Source organism: Miscanthus floridulus, chromosome 16 (genome assembly GCF_019320115.1).
Source record: "Miscanthus floridulus cultivar M001 chromosome 16, ASM1932011v1, whole genome shotgun sequence".
NCBI lineage: Eukaryota > Viridiplantae > Streptophyta > Magnoliopsida > Poales > Poaceae > Miscanthus > Miscanthus floridulus.
The window spans coordinates 37,476,357-37,486,843 of record NC_089595.1 but is presented as its reverse complement, the minus strand read 5'-3'; the positions used below and the strand labels follow the sequence as shown (position 1 = coordinate 37,486,843).

The window sequence follows — 10,487 nt, the reverse complement described above, 5'->3', positions numbered from 1 at the left end:
TTCGTTTGTCCAACCTCTCTATGCTATTGCCAATGTTCAGTTCAATGAGTGCATCAGTGACGGTCTTCCTAATGGCCTCATTCATCCTTTTTTGGGCATCCTCTACAACAGCTTGTAGTTGCTCTTGACTGACACACTCGTTGAAACCCTTAGGGTTGTTATCTCTGGTCTGTTCACCTCCTACCATTGTAAACACAAAAACAGGAACAAACGGTGAAAGTTATCCCTACCAAATGACTACGTGGTTGTAGTAGTGTCACTTTTCACAGCAAGTGGAAGCGCCTTACCAAGCTCTTACAAAGTTCTTACCAACGCAAGCAGTGGGCGGTACAACCGGCGGCTGGTTCGTGATACCTATGAGGTAGTGGCACTGAGATTGCAAGGCCCTTTGTCTATACTGATCTGAAGAATTTGTGGAGCTTGGAAGGTAAATAAAAAGTAATATGTATATCTAGCACACAAGTCAGTAATAGAAAATAATGCTGAATTATAGTCCAAAGTACTTGTTCTCATTGCTGGTGTAAAGTGTTGCAAGTGCCAGGTGTGTGACAAAAGTATGGTGGATAGCAAGGTGATAGGTGTGAGAAAAACAAGTATGGTGAATGGAGACATCAACATAAACAAGGAACCAGACAACACACGCTAACACAGCTCATTTTGGTCTTCTCTATGTGCTTCTCTAAATATTGTTCCTCTTTTGCCCCTCTCTTTTTTTCTATTTTTTGGGCTATCGTTGTTTTTTGGGAAATTTTGACTTTTTTTTATTTTATTTTTTTGATATTTTTCCTTTACTTAGGAGCACAAAAGAAGTAACCATAGAAAATATGAGCTCAAACAAGTGAAAGACGTGGCCTGTGGAATTTTCAGAAAACTTGCTCAAAATCGACAAAAACCTTGTAACCACGAAACGAGGATCTTGTGACCACTTTTTGACCAATCTAAAAATTTTGAACCCCAACAACGTCGGGGATGGATAGATCTGAAATTGTTTTCTAATCAATTTGCATATATGGAACGTCGAAAACGGAGTTCGTATGCGAAAACTAGACCAGTTTTAAGAATTAACTCCGAATTAGAGGACAAAACGGGAACAATGTGTGCAAAATTGGTCACAACAACCAAGATTTGATGGAAACGATGGGGAAAACACACGAACTGGACTCTAACATGACCTAACCAGCAACAAGACCTCGACCAGGACACAAACTCAACACGACGGACTCTAAAACTGAAATATGCAAAGGCTATGGCGCGGAAGGTTCTAGGATAGGAAAAACAAGTATGGCACTGGATTATGGGACGAATGCGAAACACTCAAACTAGGGAATAAAAGTGAATCTGACGGTATACCTTAGCTCTGATTACCACTTAATGGAGACGGGGATCCCGATCTTCCGTCAGGTGATGGTAACTATCGTTGTGGCGGAGAATGACACACCGATCCGGCTTCAGATCGAAAGATCGAACCCTGCAATCTTAGCACCATAACTCCTCTGGTTATCAACCAAGACACAGATTCGATTGACCTTGCCAAGAAGGCTAATCACTGCCTGCGTGACGAAGAACACAAGCAAGAACAAGAAAGAAAGCAACCAAATTATAGATGAATGATTAATCTCACGAGTTGGGGTCTCACAAACCGATGAACGGCGAAACTGTTCTTGACAGAATAATCTAAGCAAAACCCGAACCCTAATGGAGGGGCAGCGACTGTTTATGAAGACTCTAGGGTCGTGCAAGACCCCTAGACGCATCCCTAATGGGCCCAAACTCGATACAACCTTGCGTGGATCAAGGGAGAGCTACACCCTTGCGCGGGTGCTCCAACGATGACTAGTGGAGAGTGGCGACTCTCCGATACCTCGGTAAAACATTACTGCATTCCTCCTTCTCTTTTTACTTTGAGCAATTCAATTCTTGTCATTTACATTCATAGAATTACCATGCTAGAGTTGGATTGGAACATAGTTTGCTAAACTTTTATACGGTAGATCAATAGAAACACTTTCTAGGCACAAGGGGTTAATTGGGCTAACCGTAGAGTTTAATTGTTACAAAGAATTTTAGAATTAGCCCAATTCACCTCCTCTTGGACATCTTGATTCTTTCATATATAATAATTACTGTATTCATAACGCTCCGCTAGCTGTGGCGCTGTCACAGATTTATTGATTTTTATAAAATTTCCAAGATTTAGATACTTTGTTAGTAATTCAAAAATGTGCAAAATGTGGATTTTCAATAACTTTTAGAATTTAAATTGAGGGGTGTTGCATTCATATTGCTTGCATTAATTTTATTGAGTGAAAAATAATTTACTAAATTTGTTTTAGGGTCAAATCGTTTTTGCTCTATTTATAAATTAAATAAAGTATTTAAAATTTTATTGTGAGACAAGTACAAAATTTATTTTTCAAAATGTATTAATATTAAAAAGTTTTCCAAAATTTATTTGTTTCAAAAAGCTCCGGATTTGGCTTTGAAATGAATTTACAAAAATAAAAAAAAAGAAAAGGAAAAAGCCTCTTATCTCCATCCGTCTCTCTCTGGCCCAACCGGCCTGCTCCACGTCAGCCCAGTCTCCTTCCCGCGCCCTCTCCCTTTTCCCTGCTGGGCCGGTGGCCCAAGCCCACCCGCACTGCCCCTCTCTCTCACTCACCGACGGAAGGGCCCCATCCGTCAGTGACCTCCTCTCCTCACGGCCCCACCTGTCAGTATCATCTTCCACCTCCGTCCGAAGGAGCCGGACGACGCCGTCGCTCTCCCGATCCGCCAACGACGGAGCCGCGCGACCGAGCTCCCTCGCCTACGTCCCCCCGCACGACCGAGCGCCTCCGCGCCGCAGCCACTCGTCTTGATCCGCTCGTCCTGTGCCCACAGATCACGGCCACCATAGCCGGCATGGATGCGAGCTCCGCGACCCAGCCCTCCTCCCCCTCTCCTCCTATAAAAGCAGGGCCTCGGCTCCGAAGGAGCACGCCGCATCCACCTCTCCCCTGTCCCTGTCCTCTCCCTCGCCGAAGAGCCCTCAAGCATCACCACCGCCACCATCAATGGACCTTCACCTGAGCTCCTGACCTCCCCTTTCCCCCCACCTCGCGCCCCACCGCCTACTCCATTGGCCTCGCAAGGGCATGCTGCACCCACAGCCCCACTCTTTGGCTCGAAATCATGGCCGCATCGCCATCCTTTCAGGCACGCTGAGCCCCCACCGTCGGCAGCCATGGCGCCGCCGCCCCTTGCCCTATTTCGGTGACTATAAGACGCCGGTGTCCCCTTGGCTGTCGGTTTCACGATCTAGAGTCAAGATTAGATCACCCGCCGAACTGGTATAGACCGGGTCCATAGGTCCGTGAACTTGGTCTACCGTGCCAGCAGCATGCGCTCACACACACGTGGTGCACCGCACCTACCGCACCCGCCACGTGGCCGCCAAGCCAGCAGCCTCTCCACGTCCCTGCACATTTTGCAGAAAAGCCCTCCATCTATCTCTAAATCAATCTACCATCCACCCACTGTTCTGAGTCTTGCATATCTTTCGTTTAGCCCCTGTTCTTTTGGGGAAATAGTACCCGCAGTCCTACAATCTTTTTTCTTTGTAATTTTATTTATTTTAAAATCTAAAAATGATTTCATTATAGTTTTGCCACTCACTTCAAAAGCTTATATCTTGCAAACTGTAGCTCCATTTTAGGTGATTCTTTCACTCATGAATTTGTAACGACGAGTACAACGCGTTAGTAAACTTTATATCATGTTTTTATTATTGTTGGTGTACTGTTCTTATGTTGTTTGGGGGCCATGTTTGTTGTGTGTTAACAGAGAGTGCGGAGTACGAGAACCTCCAGGACCAGGAGTTTGATATCCCGGACCAAACCCAGTTCAAAGGCAAGTGTCCTTTGACCATCTTGCTCCTACATTTGTTTTATTTTGAGTTAGTTTAGATAGACCATTAGTTTGCATGCAGAGTCTTAAATTGAATCCCATGTTAGGGTTTACTAGAACTTGTTACATCATCATTGAAACCTAGTTTGGATGGGTAGAGGTCATGCTTAGCTTTGCAGTCTTGGTGAATAGGAAATCTAAGCAGTATCATTGGTTGTGTTTGATTCTGCTCTGGATCCCTAAGGACCGGTTCATGAACAAGTAACCAGGTAAAACAACGCAACCATGAGGTCAGGATGGGCTGGACCTGGTTAATTAATTAGGGGATCCCTATGTGAATATTAGTCTCATAGTGACATGGGTACAGAAGAAGGCTTCTATGTAGGATACCGCTTGGTACGGGAGTTGGCTCCTAGCACTACTAGAAATATCCACTTAGATGATGAATAACTTTCGTCACTAAAGAAGCCAAATTCATCATAATTTTAGTTTTATGACAAGTTTATGACGAAAAATGGTTCATCATAGAAGTCGCGTCATTCCTTAACTTCTATGATGATTCTAGAAATTCGTCATAGATGTGGATAGATCTATGATGAAAACTGACCATCATAAAACTACTTTGGCATGTGTGGCAAAGGGGCATCCATGTTGGTGGTTGCTTCCATTGAAGATGCTTTCCACGTGTACCTGCTATAGCCGGTTACATTGGAGATGGTTCGGGTACGTGTCACCTTGTTATTGGACAACGTGGCCATCTCTGGTTCTTGCATATTTTAGGTTCTTAATAGACCATGTGTCAGGCTCCTATTGTTCCACATGTCAGTTTTCTATTGGCACATGTGTCATGTTGCGGTTGGGTCACATGTTATTTCTTCATTGGACCATGTGTCATATTTTTATTGGTCCATGTGGCCGTTTCTTATTTGACCACGTGTCACGGTGCTGCCCGTCCACGTTTCATTTTTTGATTCGGCCATGTGGCTTGATGACTTCCTTCCACGTGTTGGATTTTTATTAGCCCACGTGTCGTGCCATGGCTATGTCACGTGTCATGCACTGGTTCATCCACGTGTTGCATTTTTATTTGATCATGTGGCCTGCCCAGGTTCTACCACGTGCCCAACAATCAATTCATCATAAAAGTAATTCAAGATCATCACTACTGCATAGATTGACTATATAATTATTCGATGATGTCTATATAATTATTCAGCATGACAATCAAATACAATAAATTACTGTTTACACATCAGCAACAACTCATTGATAGTTTCACCACATCAAACCAGCACACGAGTACACACATCAAACCACAACTGTTCACTGCATCAAACCAATAGAGTTGATGACTGAGAGTTACGAGAAGAAGACCTAAAGCGCATGATATCCTCACGTAGCTTATTGCACTCCTCCTATTACCGTATCTTGAACTCCTCAAACTCCCTTTCAGTCTTTTCTGTCTTCCTCTTTAGTTCATCCACTTGTTCAATGAGGTTAGCGGAACTTTCCTATTCAACAATAAGCTATTCTCGAAGCATTCTCTCTGTCGATGTCTCTGTTCTGGCGAAGCTTGTCGGGATACTAGCATTCTTCAAAAAAAGGGTGTTGTCACTGACCTAGGAGTGGACCTAGCCAAGGGAGAGGCAAAGGACCGTGGAAACGACATCAGCACTTGTCATTGGTTCGTGCCCATCAGCAACAGGTTCTGCTCGCATAGTTCCCATAGCTTCCTATAAAATTCAAGCAGTAAACATTAGGTTACAGATAGTGGAAGAGGACTTTAGCTGAAAACCCAAGAGATCAGTTCATAACAAGTAACACAAGTTTCATATTGATCTGAATTACTTAAGCACAACGCACATGTACTAATATGGATTACATACTGCAAAATTCAAGCAGTAAATAATAGGTTACATATATGGATTACATAAGCACAATGCACAGATATTGCAACTTCAAAATTAAATGATGATGCCAAATTTAGGGCCCCTTTGGTTCATAGGATTTCCAAAGAAAAAATGTAGGAATCAGTAATCCTATGGAATCAGCACCGTAGAGGCCTTGCGTTCATAGGAAGAAATGAGGGAAGAAAAACCATATGAAAGTTTCCTATCCTTCAACTTTCATAGGAAAAACAAAGGAAAAGCATCCAGTGAAACCTCATTGTATTGGTTTCCTATGTTTTTCCTGTACAAAACCAAACACCCTTCTAACAAGATTTCTCTATTTTTCACATGCATTCCAATCATATTCCTATATTTTTCCTGTTCCTATATTTTTTTGATCCTGCGTTCCAACGGGGGCCTTAGGCTCCTTCCACTATTGCTTCTATTAATAGTGCACATGAGTTTCTATTTATACAAAGGCTAGAGTAACAATAAAACACAACCATCACTTACAAATAATTGCAGCTATACAACATAGGAGCGAGATCCTGTAGGCTAGTGGCACTTCACTTTTGTATGGTTTTTGCTTGTTCTTCTCAAATCCATGAGTGAACTCTCCAGGTCATGTTGACTTCACTCTCTTAGACTGCCTTCCTCTTGGACTGATATCAGCGCTACCTTTTGTTCTGCTGGCAGAGCCTCCTCTACGGCTTCTTCAAATCAGACGCTGAAATTGGAGAAATAAATTTAAGCAGAAAGCATGTACAAATTGCATTGCTATCCAGATTGCAAAGCATTGCATTGCTATCTGGACCCCACCCCCTCGGCCCCTCTCATGTGAACTCAATACAAGGTAGAACAAACACCTCAATAGCAAGGGCCACTAGCTCATCTTCCTATGAATATGTTTCATCTATATCACCAAATACCTCAACAACCACCCCTGGTTCTTCCATCTTCCTATGATTCTTTGTGACTTGTGTCGCCCGCTCTCGTTCAAAAGCAGTTAGTGGCTATTCATCTAGATTACAAAGATATTTATGAACTAAAGCTTCTAGTGAATGTCAACATAATAGAGAGCAAGAGTATGAAATAAGCACCTAACTAGTAACTATAGCTTATACGAAAGTCATTAATCCAATAAAGCACATGTCAGCTACACTCAACTATAGGAAATATGCAACCCCATCGCTATCTACATAACCCAAGTTGAACCACTACAATACAACACACATCATAAAAGGAATTTGGGTACCTCTTTCTCCGTGTACCGTGGCTACGCTTCATCATCGGCACAGCCATCTTGTCATCGTGGTCGTGGAACTGGTTTGGCCGACGTTAACAAAAGGGTACCAGATCCTGCTCTAGCTAGGGTTTGGATCTGACTGGTCGTGATAGGTGCTAAAGTAGGGGATCCGAATCTAGCCTATACCATCGTCGAGGCGGTCCTTCTACCATCAGTTGACCTGCTATCGATGAATCGAAGGGAACCTGGCTCTGGCTAGGGTTTGGAATGCTATGAGAGAGGGTGCAGCTAGAGAGTGGAGATTAATGAGTCGATCTACTGTGCTGATGGTGCCAAGGGTTTAGAGAGGGGTGGCAGAGGGGGTGGCTGGAGAGTGGAGAGGAAGGTCATGGGGCTAGGATTTAGAGTGGGAGGAGAGACGGTGGCGGCTAGAGGATGGAGATGGAGGCGGAGATGGTGACTCCTTGCGCTTTTATGTGGCCATCGCAGTACCACAAATGCCTTTATCTGAAATCAATGGCATGGTAAGCCTAATTTTTGAGCGGAGGGCAAAAGAGATATCTAATTTTTTGTGCGTGTTGGCGGCACTACTTGGCGTGGTGCGAAATTTTCGCCAAAAATCAAATTTTCATGCGGGCAGATCTCCTCGTCTGTTTGGGGCCCACCAACACCACAAAATGGAATCCTGAGAAATAGACAAAAGAAACTCAAAAACTTTTGGATCCTTTGGAATGGAGGAGAAATAGGAATTTTGAAGGATCTAAATCCTATTGGAAAAATCCTATGAAGCCCTTTGGACTGGTAGCTCCAGCAGGAACCCCGGCTCCACCACATGCAAGTCCATGTCTGAACAGAGGTGGGCAGTGGCCCGGGCTAACGTAGGCCCATGGCGAACGCCATGCGTCACTACCTCCTGGATCCACGCTGGTAGATCATGGATGTGCTCAAGGAAGTTTGGCCTCGTCAGCAGCACGGACGCGATGTTGAGCTGCTCCATGATGGCTAAAAGAGCAAGAACGAAGAAAACCCTACCAATTAATAAGATGTGGTGCCACAGAAAATAAGAAGATACAGTAATGACAATGCCTTACCAGTGAGCTGCACCTGTGCTTAACCCGCTGCGGCTTCAGCCATGGCCGTGTCCCTATTAGCTTCGATGAGTGCCGTCTCCATAGCGGAGAGGCACGACCGTAGCCGCTCTGTCTCCTGGCTCTTCGCATGGAGAGCCTGGCTGGTCACATCCATGTCTCGCACCATCATCTCCTCTCTTAGACGCTTCTCCGCAGCCATGGTTCAAGCTTGAAGAACGAGGTGCTAGGGAGGAGGCGAGAACAGGAAAGGTGAGTTTGCAAGGTTACAAGGCAACTATACTGACTCCCCTATTTTTCCTCTATTTTTTATAACAGGGGACATGCACGGCCGATGGAGTTCCAGCAGAAGCCGGGTGATAGCAGGAGGTAAGGCGAGGCCACGTCTCCACGATCTCTGAGGAGCACACCTTCTGAGAAATATGTGTCGAGAAACAAGCCGTCGAAATGGAGCAGCCAAATAGCTATTCATATTTTACTACACTCACAAGAAAGTCCGGATGTGGACACATTTGATCTTGTTGGACACTATACAATATAGAGTTGTGAGTAAAACTATTGCCCATGGAGTGCACTTGGTCACAACATTTATATCAGTAGTAGTAGTAGTCATGAGTGGCTTTGATCTGTGTTGAACCCAACTTGTCTTATTTTCATGTATTTGATAAGATTTGTTGAACATGCAAGAACCATGCATCAAAGATAATTTTATTCAGAATTTGGTTTTTATAATTTGATATGTGCCTCTAGAAACCAAGAGAAATTAAAGCAAGTCCTCAGTCTGCCCCTTGACTATCATGACTACTTGGATTAGACCACACTGTCTATACTTCATAGGATCACATAAGGTCCGGCCATCTAAAATCTTGACTACCCAGATAGTGTAATTGATGAATGACGTGCTCTTTCATTCCTACATAGGAGCACGTGGGTGGAGTCAACCGCCTATTACAGCATGGGACGTTGCCTCTAGGCCCATCACATTGACATGATGGGGAAAAGCCTCGCCGCCCACCCATGCAAACATCTCGGTCGTGGGGTGGTCGATGGCCCCTAAACTATAGAAGCAGAGACAAGGGGTCAGAGGGAAGGTTATACATGATGTTGCCTTCTCTCTCTAGAGCTCCTGATTCCATCCCAAAGCTTTTGCCTTTCACCCTACTATGCCACCGATGCCTCCTACCAGGACCATGGCGGAGTGGACGAGGTTGTCTGTCAACCGGGCTGAGTTCGACCAATTGTGAGAGAGGGGGGGTGATCCTAGAGGCCGCCGAGGAGCTCGGGTGGAGAGTCCTGGCAAGAAGCGAAGTGGAGCCAAGGCCAAAGGAAAATGAGGTCGTCTCTTTCATCCCTTTCCACCTTCTTGGGTTCAAGCTACCGGTGCACCCCTTACTCAGGTGGTTGCTCTACTAATATGAGCCCTGCCTCCACGACTTAACCCTAGAGGAGATCCTTTGCCTCTCGGTCTTTATCATGCTATGCGAGGGCTTCCTAGGAATACCTGCCCATTATGATCTATGGCGGATTCTTTTCTAGGTGGCTCCATCAGCATGCTCTTGGCACCATCGTTGTCCGATGGGGGGGTGCCTCGATCAAAGTTCACCCTAGATTGGAGGAGCGCTACCTGAGCCTTGACCGCCACTATGCCGCAGACCTAGATTGGGAGCATAGGTGGCTCTATGTCCCCAACAATTAGTGGTAGTTGCTACAGACTTTTTCTCACGACCGACTATGTCCTGACACGCTAGAATCATGGTCAAGGATGCCAACCCTATTAGAACCATAGCATTTACGCTTATTGCTTGATACGATCGAGGAACTAAAGGACCGGGGACTGATGGTGCCAAGGTTGATCTACACCTTCTTCAGCCATTGGGTACTCCCCTTGAAGATGAGGGGCCACCCCTAGTGGGAGTTCTAGGGCACAGGGATGCTACAATCGAGTCAAGCATCCCCGTCCACTTGGAGGAGGTAGACGATCTGATGATGATAGCTATTGGAGTGTCCATGCTAGATCGTGGTGATGGGGAGGCCCTGGATGCCTTCCACACCAGCAATCCTCCTCCGATAGATGGACCTCTCGTCGGCATGGTCTCTCACCCACCACCAATTTCCCCTTAGAAGGTGGATCATCACCGTACTGCTATTCATGTTGTTTATCTTCATTTAACTAAATATGCGAGCAGTGCTCACACTAGCTAGTATGCGTTCATGTTGTTTAATTTAATTAGTATTTGGAATTTGCCTAGTTTCTCAACTGGTGAATGTGGGTGTGATGGCGTCCCAAGCCTCATTAGGCCTGGAGCCTGGTTCTTCATCCATGGTCATGCTCAAAAAGCGTCCCCGCGAGGCATCCCCTGATGGGGGTAGCCACCCACA

The 10,487-nt window shown here is 45.1% G+C and overlaps 1 long non-coding RNA gene across 3 annotated transcripts; it reads left to right on the top strand.

The window, feature by feature from the left end:
• The first annotated feature begins 2,982 nt into the window (after window positions 1-2,982).
• On the top strand, window positions 2,983-8,744 carry LOC136513601 (uncharacterized). Of its 3 annotated transcripts, none has more exons than XR_010773392.1 (3): window positions 2,983-3,252; window positions 3,823-3,888; window positions 8,427-8,744. It is a non-coding gene; the product is annotated as an uncharacterized lncRNA (long non-coding RNA). The 3 variants fall into 3 exon arrangements; XR_010773390.1 differs by having other exon boundaries at window positions 2,983-3,329; XR_010773391.1 differs by having other exon boundaries at window positions 2,983-3,694.
• Window positions 8,745-10,487: the final 1,743 nt, after the last annotated feature.